Source organism: Dama dama, chromosome 5 (genome assembly GCF_033118175.1).
Source record: "Dama dama isolate Ldn47 chromosome 5, ASM3311817v1, whole genome shotgun sequence".
Lineage (NCBI taxonomy): Eukaryota > Metazoa > Chordata > Mammalia > Artiodactyla > Cervidae > Dama > Dama dama.
The window spans coordinates 81,648,906-81,665,126 of NC_083685.1; the positions used below are offsets into that span (position 1 = coordinate 81,648,906).

At 35.5% G+C, this 16,221-nt stretch overlaps 1 protein-coding gene and 1 pseudogene across 1 annotated transcript in view; one reads left to right on the forward strand and one right to left on the reverse strand.

Moving 5' to 3' along the window:
• BRIP1 (BRCA1 interacting helicase 1) overlaps positions 1–16,221 on the forward strand; it is a 194,077-nt gene that overhangs the window by 32,503 nt on the left and 145,353 nt on the right. The window lies entirely within an intron of this gene.
• LOC133057945 (LYR motif-containing protein 4-like) lies at positions 4,343–4,651 on the reverse strand (annotated as a pseudogene).

The following is a 16,221-nucleotide window of genomic DNA, read 5'->3' on the forward strand; positions in this document are numbered from 1 at the left end:
ACATCTTTTCATATGCTTATTTGATACCTTTTTGTCTTGTTCTTTGATTTTGTTCATCAGAATTTTGTAGTCTCATGCATATTTTATCAGATTTATACCCAATAATTTAATTCTGGGGGTACTAATGTAATTGGTATTGTGTTTTTAATTCCAAATATTCCAGTTGTTCATTGTTGGTATATTAGAAAGCAATTGACATTTTTTTTTTTATTTATGTCTGCCCTGGGTCTTTGTTGCTATGCCTGAGTTTTCTCTAGTTGCAGTGAGCAGGGGCTACTCTCTAGTTTTGGTGCATAGACTTCTCATTGTGGTGGCTTCTCTTGTCCTGGAGCACAGGCTCTAGGGAGTGTGGGTTTCAGTAGTTGTCACAAACAGGCTCGGTAGTTGTGGCTCATGAACTCGTAAGTGCTGGCTCAACTGTAGTGGGGCAGGGGATTAATTGTCCCATGGTAGGTAGAATCTTCCCAGATAAGGGATTGAACCCATGTGGCCTACACTGACAGATGGATTCTTAACCACTGGACCACCAGGGGAGTCCAGAAAATAATTGACTTTTATAAATGAACTTTGTATCTTGGAACCTTGCTATAATCACTAGTTCCAAGAGGTTTCTTGTTGATTCTTCCAAAGTTTCTACATAGATACTCAGCAAACAGACAGTTTTATATCTTCCCTCTTAATTTGTATACCATATATTTATTTTTCTTGTCTTATAACATTAGCAAGGACATAAAGTTGAAAAGGAATGGTGAGAGGGAATAGCATGGGCTTGTACCTGATCTTAGAAATCTTCACCTTTCTCATCATTAAATATAATGTTAGCTGTAAGTGTTTTGTAGATAGTCTTTATCAAGTTGAGGAAGTGCTCCACTTTCTAGTTTACTGAGAGTTTTTATCATGTATGTGTGGATTTTGTCAAATGCTTTTTCTGCATCTAAGATTTCCCTATAGCTCAGATGGTGCCTGCAGTGCAGGAGACCTGGGTTCAATCCCTGGATCAGGAAGATCCCCTGGAGAAGGAAATGGCAACTCACTCTAGTATTCTTGCCTGGAGAATTCCATAGACAGAGGAGCCTGGCGGGCTACAGTCTTTGGGGTTACAAGGAGTTGGACATGACTAAGCGAGTATGTCATATTTCTTTTTTAGCCTACCAGTGTGTGATGGTTACACTGATTGACGTTAAAATATTGAACCAACCTACATAGCTGGGGTAAATCACACTTGGTCATGGTTTATAATTCTTTTTACATATTATTGGATTCAGTTTGATAATATTTGATATTGTTTAATGAGGATTTTTGCATTCATGTTCATGAGAGATATTGGTGTGTAGCTTTCTTTTAATGTCTTTGCCTGACTTTGGTATTTGGGCAAATATTGGCCTAATAGGATGAGTTGGCAGCATTCTTTCTGCATCTATACTCTGAAAGAGATTGTAGAGAATTGGTAGAATTTCTTCCTTAAAAATTTGGTAGAATTCACAAGTGAATCTGTCTAGGTCTGGTGCTTTCTTTTTGGAAGATTACAAATTATTGATTTAATTCTTTACTATATATAGGCCTATTCATATTGTTCATTTCTTGTGTCAGATTTGGCAAATTGTGTTTTTCAAGAAATTGATCTATTTCATTAGGTTATCAAGTTTGTGCACATAAAGCTCTTCATCGTAGTTTTTTGTTATCCTTAGTGTCTATGGACTCTGTAGAGATGTCCCTCCTTCATTTCTGATTCTGATAGTTTTTAAAAATATTTATTTGGTCATGCCAGGTCTTAGGGTCTTCAGTCTTCTTTGCAGCCTGTGAGTGCTGTAGTTGTGGCTTGAGGGCTCTTAGTTGTAGCATGCAGATTCTTAGTTGTGACATGTGGGATCTAGCCCTGACCAAGGATCAAACCCATGGTATATTTTTCTCCATCGATTTACTTTTAATCTAGAAGTGTCTTTATATCTAAAGTAGATTTTTTATAGACATCAAATTTTTGGGTCTTGTTTTATCATCCTCTCTGACAATTTCTGTCTCCCTGCAATGGGAGCTTGGAGTCTTAGCCAGTGGACCACCAGGGAAGTCCTAATATTAGTAATTTTTGTCTTTTCTCTTTTTTCCTTAGTAGTCTGGCTAGAGACTTATTGATTTCATTGATTTTTTTTTTTTTTTTTTTTCCCCAGAGAGGCAGGTTTTGGTTTCAGTGATTTTTCTCCATTGGTTTTCTTGTTTCAGTTACATTGATTTCTGCTGTATTATTCTTTTCTTCTGCTTAATTCAGATTTAGTTTGTTCTTCTTTTTCTAGTTTCCTAAGGTAGAAACTTAGGTTACTGACTTTAGATCTTTCTTCTTTTCTAATATATGCTTTCAATATCCTGCACAGCACTACTTTGACTGCCTACCATGTATTTTCATAGGGTATGTTTTTATTTTCATTTAACCAAAACTATATTTAAACTTCTCTTGACTTTTTTCTTTGATCCATGTGTTATATAGTTGTATGTTGTTTGATCCTCACTTATTTTGGGGTGTTCTAGTTATCTTTGTTTTATCAATTCTAGTTTAATTCATTGTGGGAGCAGACATTGTATTTCTATTTTTTTAAACTTTTTAAAGTACATTTTGTCCCCAGAATGTGGTCTTCTTGGTTAATGTTCCATGTGAAATTGGCAAAAATGTATATTCTTCCACTGTTGAATGAAAGTCTGTAGATGTCAGTTCTATCCAGTTGACTGGTGTTATTGTTGGGTTCAACTATGTCCTTATTGATTGTCTGCTTGGTTTTTTAAAGTCACTTAGTCGTGTCCAACTCTTTGTGACCCCATGGTTATATAGTCCATGGAATTCTCCAGGCCAGAATACTGGACTGGGTACCCTTTCCCTTCTCCAGGGGATCTTCCCCACCCAGGGATTGAACCCAGGTCTCCCTCATTGCAGGCGGATTCTTTACCAGCTGGAAGCCCAAAATACTGGAGTGGGTAGACTATCTGTTCTCCAGCGGATCTTCCTGAACCAGGAATCGAACTGGGGTCTCCTGCTTTGCAGGCAGATTCTTTACCAACTGAACTATCAGCTGCTGCTGCTGCTGCTGCTGCTAAGTCACTTCAGTTGTGTCCGACTCTGTGCGACCCCATAGGCAGCAGCCCACCAGGCTCCACCGTCCCTGGGATTCTTCAGGGAAGAACACTGGAGTGGGTTGCCATATCCTTTTCCAATGAAGGAAAGTGAAAAGGGAAAGTGAAGTCGCTCAGTCGTGTCCAACTCTTCACGACCCCATGGACTGCAGCCTACCAGACTCCTCCGTCCATGGGATTTTCCTGGCAAGAGTACTGGAGTGGGGTGCCATTGCCTTTTCCGGAACTGTCAGCTAGGTCTCTCCATTTCTGATAGTGACTTCAAATATTATAGTGGATTTAGCTATTTCTTTTGCATTCCTATTAGTTTTTGTCCCATATAGTTGGACACACTGATGGTAGGCACATACATGTTGAGGACTGTTTTGTTTTTTTTCCCTTGGAGAACTGGTTCCTTTATCATTATGTAATGACCTTTAAGAAATCTCTGATAACTTTCCTTTCTTTGAGGTCTTCTGTCTCTGAAATTAATATAGCTACTCTGCTTCTTTTTGATTAGTTGTAGCATGGTATATTTTTCTCCATTGATTTACTTTTAATCTAGAAGTGTCTTTGTATCTAAAGTAGATTTTTTATAGACATCAAATATTTGGGTCTTGTTTTATGATCCTCTCTGACAATTTCTGTCTTTTAACTGGTGTACTTAGACTGTTGATGTTCAAAGTATTATTGACAAGATTGGATTAATATTTACCATATATATTACCATTTCCTATTTGTTGCTCTTGTTCTGTGTTCTTCTTTTTGTTTCCCACTCTTTATGCCTTTTGTGGTTTTAAATAAACATTTCATTTATTTTTGTTTTATTTATTTATTTTAGAAGGATTAGGGAGACAATTCTGTTTATTATCAAAGATCAAGAAACAAAATCTGGAAATGCTCTATTATAAGTCCTGAGGAGCTACAAAGGAGGGGTAGGGTGAAGGAGACACAATAATACACAGCATTCTTTTGAAGAGCCCCAACTCTTCATTCTTCTTTTTTTTTTTTTTTCCCAACCTTTCATTCTAATATTTGAATCAAAGAGAGACAGCCATCCTTTTTCACTGAGACTGCAGAAGAATGGAAATCTCACTCAGTCTATCAGTTCCTATAGGGCAAACAGAGCAAGAGCCTATTTAAAGCTGATGCAGAGGCTGCTCATGGTCTGCTGGGAGCCCCCTTGCCAAGCAGACTGGATGCTGAAGGTGGTCCTTGGCTGCCAGTGCTGGCTGGTCCTGGCTTCCTAGAGCCTGGACTTCTCTTGATTCTCAGTGACAAGATTGTCAGTTGAATACAGTTGGCCAGTATGACCTGTTGACAGACTTATTCTAATGTCTCTTTTGGCTTTGTTCATTAGGGCTTGAATTTTTATAGGATCCTCTATATTCTTATTTTCTCTGAAGGCAACTCATATCCTCCTGATGGTGTAAGTTCTGTAGTTGTAGGTGATGAAGTGCTTGCTCTTCTTCAGCATTGCTGGGTACAGATCCAGAACTTGTGTCGGGCTGGAGGCTGCCATCTTGGGACAAAAAAACCCCCAGTGGGTCCTCTTTGTGGAGGTCCTGAGTTTAATGTGACCTGCAAAACTTATGCAGCCTTAGGGTGCCTGAGCCAGCCATATGCATGGGCTCTGCTCAGGCAGTGGCCCAGGGCCTGGCCCAGGTGGGCTCAGGCCATAGGCATTGGCACATGTCCTAAATAAGTATTTTATTTGATTCCATTTTCTCTCCTTTCTAGCATAGCCATCATATTCCTTCCTTCCTCTTTCCTTCCCTCCCTCCTTTCCCCTTTATTGCTGGTTGCCCTCGATTTTGCAGTATGTATTTATGGCAAATCCAAGTGTACTTTCCCATAACACTATACGATTTCATGGGTAGTATGAGTATCTTATATACAGTATAATGCTAATTTTTCAGTCCATCCCTTGTATCATTGCTATCATTTGTTTCATGCCTATATAAGCATATAAATTGACCCTTGAACAATGCAGGGGTTAGGGACACCAACCCCCCCCGCCCAGCAGTCAAAAATCTGTGTATAATATTTGACTTCCCAAGTGGCTCAGTGGTAAAGAATCCACCTGTAATGCAGGAGACAAGAGTTTGATCCCTGGGTCAGGAAGATCCCTTGGGGCAGGAAATGGCAACCTACTCCAGTATTCTTGCCTGGAAATCCCCATGGACAGAGCAGCCTGGTCCTGGACAGAGGAGCTACAATCCATGGGGTCACAAAGAGTCAGGCACAACTGAGTAACTAAAGAACAACAACAACAAATTTAACTACCAATAGCTTGCTGTTAACCAGAAGCTTTACCAATAGATAACATAAAGTCGGTTAACACATGCTTTGTATGTTATTTGTATACTTACAGTAAAGTAAGAGAGTAAAGAGAGAGGAAAATGTTATTAAGAAAATCATAAAGAGAAAATATATTTATAGTACTGTACCACTACTGTAAGTTTGCATCATCTATAAGATGAAGCATCAATGTAAGTCATTAACTACAACAATATTGTCTTAGATACAAAACATTGTAGATGTTATCTGTATTTCTAACACTAGATAAAATGAAAAGATAGTGTGAAAAAAAGAATTTGTATTAGTTTAGAGGTATTAAAATTTATACATTGATATTGGAAAAGCTTTATGATATGATATTTTTATGATAATTTAGTGTAATTGATATAGTTGCTTCACAGTAACCTGACTTATACACTAATGAATCAATCATCATTCAATTTTTAAGGCATAAGGTATTACAGTCATGTTCATAATATGGTATTAGAAAAACATTGTTACTTTCTTTTTTAAAAAGCCGCTTACCTGTGATGATATGCTGATGTGCAGTTTCTCCAATTATGAAACAGAGAGGAATACTATATGGTAATGTAATTCTTTGAAAGTTATAAAATAGAAAGCTAACATATTATTAATTTTATGCTAAATGTCTCTCACCTTATACCTATGTAAGGATAGACTAGCATCTACATGTATTTTATGCATTTATGACACGCCATACATTTATTTATTTGTATTTCTAGGCTCTGGTTCATCTGAGTTTTTTCAAATTTTTGCAAATCTTAAAATTCCAATATATTTATTGGAAGAAATTTGTGTAAGTGGAACTGTGCACTTCTAACCTGTGTTAAAGTTAAACTGTTTCTATTATTTATTATTAAATTAAATTAAAGTAATTATTAAATTAAGTATTATTATTTTCTTCTTATTATCATTATTGACTAAACTATTCTATGTTAGGTCAAATAAGAAAAATGAAAGTTTAAAATTCATATTCACTATTAATTTTTCCAGGGCTCTTGCTTACTTTATGTATATAAAAATTTTTTTCTTGTCTCTGAAGAACTTCTTTTAACATTTTTTGAAAGGCAAGTCTACTGGCAATGAATTCCTTCAGTTTTTGTTTGTCTGAGAAGGTCTGTATTTCTCCTTCACTTTTGAGGAATAATTTCTCAGGGTACAGAATTTTAGATTGGTGGTTTTTTCTGTTAACATTTTACATATTTCATTCCACTCTCTTCTTGCTGCATGGCTTCTAAGGAGAAGTTGGATATAATTATTATCTTTGTTCCTCTGTTGGTAAGGTGTTTTTCCTCTCTGAATTCTTTCCTTCAGGATTTTTTTTTTAATCTTTGATTTTCTGTGGTTTGAAGGTGATATGCTTACGCGTAGCCTTTTTTTTTTTGACATTTAATCCTGTTTGGTGTTGTCTGAACTTTCTGAACCTGTGGTTTTTTTGTGTCAGACATCAGGTAGGGGGAAATCTTGGTCATTATTCTATCAAATGTTTCTTCTGTTACTTTTCCTTTCTAGTATTCCCTCTATGCACGTGCTAACCGTCTGTAGTTGTCCCACAGTCCTTGCGTATTCTCTTCTGTTTTTCTGTCTTTGTTATCTTAGGTTTGGTTTTCAAACATTGTGGTGATATATCCACCAGCTCAGAGTCTTTTGTCAGCTATGTCCAGTCTACTAAAAAGCCCATCAAAGGCTTTTTTTTGTGTCTGCTACAGTGTTTTATTTCTAGCATTAAAAAAGAACTCTTCCTTAGGATTTCCATCTCAGCTTACATTGTTGTGTTCTTACATGCTATATGCTTTATCCAGTAGAGCCTTCAGCATATTAATCATAGGTGTTTTAAATCCCTAATATGATAATTCCAGTATCCCTGATGTGTCTGGCTCTGATGCTTGCTCAGTCTCTTCAGATTGTATCTTCTGCCTTTTGGTATGCCTTGTAATTTTCTTCCTTGTTAGCTAGATATGACATGTTAGCTGGGTAAAAGAAGCTGCTATAAACAGATCTTTAGTAATTTGGTGGTGAGGGGTCAGGGGAAGGTAAGTGTTCTGTAACTGTGTGATTGGGTCTTAGTCTTTTAGTGATAGTGAGCCTGTGCCTCTGGACTGGGACAGGATGGCTTGAGTGAATTGGAGTTTTTTCCCTTCTCCCATATGGAATGCTAGAACTGCTAGCGTTGGGTAATTCCCTTCCCCCAGGTGGTTTAGGCTCTGATAATACCCCGACTGATTAGGCTTTGGTTAACTAGTTTCCTTTTCCCCTGAGGGCAGGGTTTGTTAAGAAAACCAAAGTGTTCTGGTATATTTCAAAATTGTTCCCTTCCCCCCTCCCATTATTGGGAGCACAAGGGTGTTTTTCTCCCATGTGATTTTCTCCCCTGATCTGGCTCCTAGACATAACTCGTAGAATATTTGGGAACCCTCCATGACTAAGTACACCTAAATTTTTAACTAAGAGAGTCATGCATATTGAGCCTGTAGCAGTTCATCATTTACAGTTGAGGCTTTGTTAGCCCAGCACTTGTTCCTGCACTGGTTTTCACAGTATTGCTGCTCCAGTGAGCTGTTACTTCCTGTATTCACCTGTCTCCTAATCTTAAAGGCAATGGTTTGTCCTCCCCTCTCTTACTAATCCAGGAAAAGTTATTGATTTTTCCGTTTTTTCGCCTTTTTACTTGTCAGGATGGAGTGGTGACTTCCAAGATATTTATATCAAAAATGGAAACCAGAAGTCTACCTCCATTTTTTAAATAAATTTACAAATCAGGAAAATTATTTCTTCCTTCATCCTTTTATTTCCTTTTTCTAGTTCCCTTTATCCCTTCATGTAGGTTCAGGTTTCTATCTTGTATAATTTTTCTTTTAGCTTAAAAGGCTTCGTTTAACACTTGCAGTGCGGCTCTGCTGCTGGTAACAGATTTTTCTGTTCATTTTTTAAAAAAATGTGATACAATGTACATAACAAAATTTGCCATTTTAACCGTTTTTTCTGTTCAGTTCAGTGGCATTAAGTCTGTTCACATTGCTGTGAATTCTTCTATCTTCCCAACTGAAACTCTTATAAACTAAACAATAACTCCTGTCCTCCCTTGCCTCAGCCCCTTGATAACTACCATTCTCCTTTCTGTCTGTGAATTTAACTACTCTGGAACCTCATATAAGTGGAATTGTACAATGTGTATCCTTTTGTATCTGAGTTATTTCATATAGCATAATGTCTTCAGAGTTCATCCATGTTGTAGCGTGTGTCAATGCCTGTATATCACGTTTTGTTTATCCATTCATACGTCAGTGGTCATTTGAGTTGTTTTCCTCTTTTGGCTATTGTGAATAATGCTGCTGTATGAATGCTGGTGTACAAATATCTTTGTGTTCATCTCTGCTCTCACTTCTTATGGATATATATCCAGAGGTGGGATACCTGGATTACATGGTAATTCCGTTTAATTTTTTGAGGAATTTCCATCCTGTTTTCCACAGTGACTACACTATTTTATATTCCCACTGATGATGTAGGAAGGTTCTTTTTTTTCCCTCCTGGCTGTGCCTTGAGGTGTGTGGGACCTTAGATCCCCAGCCAGGGATTGAACCTGTGCTGCCTGCACCGGTTCCTTAACAGAACCCTCACCGTTGGACCACGAGGGAATTCTCAGGAAGGTTCCGGTTTCTTCACATCCTTGCCAAGCACTTGTAATTTTCTGTTCCGTATTCTGTTTTCTTTTTAAATTATAACCATCCTAATGGATGGGAAATGATATGTCTTTGTGGTTTTGGTTTGCATTTCCTAATGACTAGTGATGTTAAACATCTTTTCATGTGTGTATTGTCCATTTATAAATCTTTTTTCCTTATTAAGTAATTATTTATTTATTTGGTTGCACTGGGTCTTCCTTGCTGTGAGCAGGCTTTCTCTAGCTTCAGCGAGTGGGGGCTACTCTCTGATGCAGTACGCTGGCTTCTCTCGTTGCGGAGCACAGGATCTCGGGAGTGTGGGTTTCAGTAGCTGCAGCTCATGTGCTCATTGATTGTGGTGCACGGCCTTAGTTGCTCTGTGGCAACTAGCGCTGCTTTAGAGGCTTGGGTATTGATAATTTGTCTACTAATTTTTAATGGTGGTGAAAGAAGCAGAAATCTCTTTTATTTGTAGCATTTTGGTCAGTATGTAGAAGATGACATCACAGGATGGCTTTGTTTTCTCATTTTAAAAAGATTAATTGAAAAAAGTTTGAAAAATGCCAAAATACTGTATGATAAAGGAGAAAATAAAAATATCAGATAATTCCAAAGGATTTTTGAAGTAAAATACAACTGCAAATATCATAAGGGTGCAGTTGGATTTATTTTCACCAACTAAATAATATGTCATTTACCACAGTTTCTGTATTCCTAGGTACTTTTTGATTCATGGCTTGATAGTTTAGATTTCATAATCATGTAGTTTTATTCAAGGAAAGTACATAAGTATATTTTCTACTATAGCGTATCAAGAGGCACGTGATGCCAGTTACTCTCCCTACTGCTAATGTTAAAAATCGACCACTTGGTTAAAGTGGTGACACGAGGTCTCCATTATAAAGGCATATTTTTCTTTTGTAATTAAGAAGTAATCTTTGGGGTGATACTTGGAGTCTATGTGAGTATCTTGTTTCCCAACCACATTTACCCAGTGATTTTAGCATCCATTTATGTACCTTGTAGGAATCAACTATTACATGGGAGTTGTAAAATAGTGATTTTTAAGATTTTGTCATTCTGTTTACAAGTTTTAGCTAGCAATCTTCTCTAAGGAAGAACTTTCCTTTTTCTCCCCCATTTCCTTTCTTTGATTCTTCTTTTTTTCCTTTTTTTTTTGTTGTTGTATCAATAAATATCTCAGGTATTTCTCATGAAGTTGTTCAGTGTGACTACTCACTATACTTTTAGACTCATTGCTATAGTCACATCTGTATAAAGTGCTACTGTTCCAGGAGGACTGTTGCTCTGTATAGGTTGGTCATCTTTATATTTGTTCTTTAACTGAGAAGTCTTAGAGAAATATGATTGTTCTAGTATAAATTTAGATGAAAAATTATACCACTTTGGGGTGTTCTTGGTTATAAACTCAGAAACTGAGGCAGCTGTGTTAAGGAATTCCCATTTACAGTAGGCAAGAAAGTAAACAGTAAGTGGAGAGTAGGGTAACAGACACTTAGGGTATCAAAAAACAACCGTGAAAGTGATCTGTCTTAATGTGCTAGCCCATTGCAGTTTAACATATTGCTTACAACCTTCACAATAGAATTTGAGTGACTTCAGTTACACATTCCAGGAGACTGGCAGTCTGTTACAATCAGAATCTGAACTTTAGAGCAGGCTAATTTACAGCGATGGGATGAAGAAAGTTGTGGATTTGTATTACACACTCTCACCTGACACTGTATCTGATCTCTTACCTGCTGATTGACATCTTGAATGAGCTCTTTGAAGCAAGTTCCAGCTTAATTAAAACATTTGCTTGGTTAGCAGTGATCTGTGAAAGCCTGTGATAAATATTGAATCAGGTTCACCTGCTGGTTGCTGTGAGTGGATAAACAGCTGCCTTGTGCAGTTTAATCATGAAACTGTGGCAGTAGAGTACTACTGTTTGAATTTTTAAAAAAGAATAGTTGAAACGGTATAGTTGGTCACTTTTGCTATCTTAACTAGAGTGTGCACCTCCGTGAGAGTTTGCACAACAGGTAGTCAGTACGTCTTCAGATGGCAGGGACAACAGCAAATGGTTGATAAAGGTTAACAGTAAACCTTCTTTCATATGCCTCAAACTATAATTCGGTATTCATTGACTTGTTTTTACCACTAGTTCTTCATGTGCATGATGTTTGGAAATAAAAAAGGGCAGTATTTTGCTTTTTTTTTTGGGTCAAGTTAAATGGTAGATTAAAAATGATCTTGTTAATTAAAACTTTAAGATTTAAGGTTATGAATTCAAACTTCTCACAAATTTATCATGAATTTTGTAGCCACTAGAAGAGCTTCAGATTTTATTTTTTCATCTGTAAAATGGAGTTAGAAATAAACATTAGTGAACTGTTATAGAATTTTGTTAATATTGCATAATTAACAAACATTAAAAGAGAAATTAATTTACAAGTAGTAGAGGAATCTTTATAAAATTATCTTCTTTGGACTATCAACTTGTTTATTCCTTTACAGAATTAATGTGACTAAGCAAGTTCATTGTAAATAAAATGCTATTTCTATTTTATTTTCTTTGTAAAATCAGACATAAATTCTGGAGTAAAGTCCTCACCCAAATAAGTCACAGTCTTCTGTGAGCACATAATGATAACTTATGGACTCACTTTCTAAATAATGTATACAAAATTGTGTTTCTAGTTTTCGGGTGATCCCAAACTCTCTCCTCTGTAACAATACATGGATGTAAATTAAGAGTCTGTTTCTTAATCAATTAAGTTGAAAAGTTTGGTCACAAGAGATTAAGATGATAGTTGTTCTGTTAGGTATTAAGCTGCTGAGGAGTAACCAGTGTATTTGCTGTTTTAGGTTTCTTTTGAAGCACTCTTTAGCATTTTCCAAATGTGTACTACGTTCCTTAGCTCCAAGGATTATCTACTGTAGTGGGGATTCCTAATTTTTTACCTAATGTTTTTATAGTTTTATTCCTATCATCAGTTTGTCTGGAAGTTTATGGGGAAAATAAAATTTTGTTTAAGTCACACTTAACCTGCTTAACACTTTTTTTGATCTTTATCTATGTTGATACTTAGAACTCTGGTTCTTTTTTTTTTTTAATTATCTACAGTATTCCATTGATAGACGCCACAATTTATTTACTCATTCTTTTTTTTTTTTTGACACATTTAGCTTATTTTCATCACTATTAAAACAAAGAATATCCCTATTGTATCTCTCTGAATCTGCAAGTCTGTCACTAGCATGTATGACTAGCAGGCTCATGCTGGGCCCAAGGGTCTGTATGTATTTGATATCGCTATGTCACCAACTTGTTCTTCAAAGTGATTGTGTCACTTTATACTCGGATCAGCAGTGTTTAAGAGAGTTGCTTTATATCTTTTCTGACACCTAGTCTGGTGGATGTAAATGAAATACAATTAGGGTTTTAATTGCATTTTCCTAATTAGTTTCCCTAGTGTCTCAGATGGTAAATCGTCTGCCTACAATGCAGGAGGCCCAGGTTCAATCCCTGGTGGGGAAGATCTCCTGGAGAAAGAAATGGCAATCCACTCCTGTATTCTTGCCTGGAAAATCCCATGGACTGAGGCGCCTGGTAGGCTACAGTCCATGGGGTTGCAAAGAGTTGGACACAACTGATCGACTTCCCTTTCTCTCTTTCTAATGAACTTGAACATCAGGTTGCACAGGTTGCACATCTTTTCAGATGTTTGTTGGGTGTTTTGCTTTTCTCTCCTGTGATTTCTTGTTCTTGGATTCTTATTCTTCTATTGGGTTTTTTTAAAAATTGGTTTGTTGGAATTCTTTATGTGTTATGAAGACTGATCCCTCAGTTGGTTGTATACAGCATATGTATCTTCTCAAGATTGTTTTCAGTCACTTGTGTTTTTGGTGTATTGTTTAAGAAATCCTTCCCTATATTAAGGTCATAAAGATATTTTTCTGTATATAGGGACAGAGATTTTATGACCCATACAACCTAGAATATTTCCTCTCTGGTCCTTTGTAGAAGAAGTGTGATGCTTGCTCTAAAGAGCCTCTCAACTGAAGAATTTTTGTTTTTCCCCCTTGTGCAACATAATGTCTATCTTGTTAGAAAATGTGTGACTTAAATGTCAACTAATAATAAGTTAAAATGGTTTTTATGAAGTAAATTTTATAGCTTATGCTTAAGAATATTTTGTAGTTGCATTCAGAAAATAATGCACTTAGAGTACTAAGTGAAACTGGTATTGATAATCTCCTATAACATACCTTGTAGAACAATTAAAAAGTGAAGATCTCTTTGTTGGTGGAATGAAATAATCTTTGTCATTGTCTTCTATTTGGCTTAATATGTGAGGAATTCTAATGTTTCTTGAATGAATGAATGGATGAATGGATAGATGAATGAATGAGATAGTGCAAGTAGAGTGCTTAGCACAGGGACAGCCTTAATAAATGATAGTTATTAAATGAATATATCAGGATATGTGTTTGCCACTCACAACTAAAGTGGCCCAAATATTAACATAACAAGATGATTTTTCTTTTTGTTCTTGAAAGATAACAAATTGTTCTGTACTTTTTTTTAAAGGCTAACCTTTTTATTTTGAGGTAACTTTTTGATATGTGAAGAAGTAAAATTTGGGCATCAATTAAACATCTACAGATAAATAAAATGTGGTACATGGGTACAGTATTTGGTTTAGAGACATTAGTCACAATTCATCAATTAAAAAAATTAAGTTACAGTTATATGCAAAATACCATGCTCAATGAATGAGTATATGAAGTAACGTAAGACATAGTTTCTGTCCTCAGGAATTTGCAGTGTGGTTGAAAGACAATGCATGCATATATGGAAAAGTATGTTACTGTTTCATGGACCTAGTTTTCTCTTTATTTCATGCAGATAAGCTTCTTTCTGGTCTTTTTCCCCTCTCTACTTCTTTATGTGCTTATTTTTCATATTAAACATCCTTTTACGCTTACTTGTAGAATTCAGTTCATAGATTCTGTTTAGATACTCCCCTGATTTATGAATTCACAAAATAACTTTTCTGACAATGCAATCATTTCTAACTACTCCTTTATTATTATCCTTTTTTAGGCATATTTAGTCACCTTGCTAATTTTTATTTTTCCAAGTAAATATAGTAATTTTAACATAATAATTTTCATTGTTGTTCAGGGGAAAGGTTGGTGAGAGCTATGAAACTTTAGAGGTTGACATAGTTATCTTAATCTACTTATACTTCTGATTATAACCTTGTGAAAGGAATAGTGGCAAGGACTCAGAAGTTGCCCTTTCAAGATCAAATATTATATTCATTCTTTATCCTTTCAAAAAGCATTAATACATATCTATATAGTCTGACAAGAGAGGGAATAAATAGAAATTGTTGGACAAAAAGATAATTTTATAAAATCCCTGGTTGCTCCTAAGAACAGTTTTTGGCTATTGTAGATTTGAAATGTATTTTTAAACAGTTGACTCCTACATGTGGAACTAATACAACTGTCACATCCACATCTCTTATGATAGTAGATTTTTGGGGGGCTGTATTTGGGTTAAGTTTTCTTGCCTTTTGTTAAAGAAAAGGAACTCTAGACAGTTTCCAGCTATGGGAAAAGAAGCCATCTATTAAAGAGATTAGTTCTACCATATGATGTTGCTACAGTTCTTAGAGATTCCAGGTTTGGGGAGTCTATGTGTTTTATCTTACTTGACATTTAGATATATTAGATGCGAAAGAATACTTTTTAATTTATTCTCCAGTTTCCTGATACAATCTATATAAATTTAAAGAGCAAAAACAAAAGGAAAATATCCCTGTGGGAAGTAAACTTGATCATTTGTCAGCAGGAGAATTACTTGGTGAAAAATACTTAATTTTATTCACCTGTTGTTTTAAGATCCCTAGGTCAGAGAGTTTCAGAGACAGGCTAGAAAATATTAGCCTAATTTTGAACTAGAGGATTTTATGAGTTCTTATCATTGCTGTTTTCAGGATTCTTTCTCTGTTTTCATACAAAATTGAAAGTTGCTGATTTTGGTACAAATAATTCTCTTTTGTTCCTAAATAAGTGTGTTTTTTTTTTTAAGCCTCTGTTCTTTTGTTGCGTTCAGCGTTTTCCATCTTCAACTATGATTATACCAAATCCTTTAAATTCAATAGAAGATCACTTCTGAAGAAGTAATTCCTCTTTAATACTGCAAATAAATAAGAATCAACTTTCTTAGTTTCTGTCTTCTACTCTACTTGCCCAGCCACTCACTGAAAACTATCATCTTGAGGAGTTACCTTTGATTTCATAAATTGTATAATTCAGGACACTGGAAGACTTAACAAACATAAAACATTTTTAATATAAAAATTAGTTGTGTTTTATAATTTTTTTTCAATTATGGAGTGAAAAAAACATTTAAGGTACATAATAAAGCTACTCTAGTGAGAACCTTCTAAAACAAGTCCTATATATTTTGCTTTTGTTGGTTATGCTGTTGGTATAACATTTTAAGATAAGCAGATCCCTTTAAAATATTAGTGCAAATACTGCTTTTAAAATTAAAACATTTGCATGCAAAGCAGAAAGTTACAAGACTGTATAATAGCATCCTTTTTTTATTGGAAAAATATGAAAGATATGGTTACATGTAGGAGGATCTGCTAGTTATATGTGGTGGTTGACTTATTTTGTATTTTTCTATAGCAATTGAATTTTTTGTTTAGAAAAATAGCTGAATGAAAATAAAAGGAGTAGACCCTAAAGCTTTAAGTGGAATACGTTGAAAAGTATCATCAAAAAGTAGGTTTTCCAAGCCATGGGAAAAAGACTACTTTACTGAATTACTTTTAGGCTTGTATATATCCAATAGAGAATATCATAGTGCATTGGGCCCTAGCATTCTAATATTCACAATGAATTTAACTGTATCATAGGGAAGAGATATAATTGAGTAAAAAGATTGAAAATATGAAAATAAACTAATTCTGCTACCAAGAGTTACTTTAATTCTTTTACTAAGTTAATTAATTTGATCATTGAAAAACACTAAAAGGAATTCAGTCAGAAATACCATGATATAATTTGCATTCCATTTTCTGTGTGACCAGAAATTGTTAGATATTGC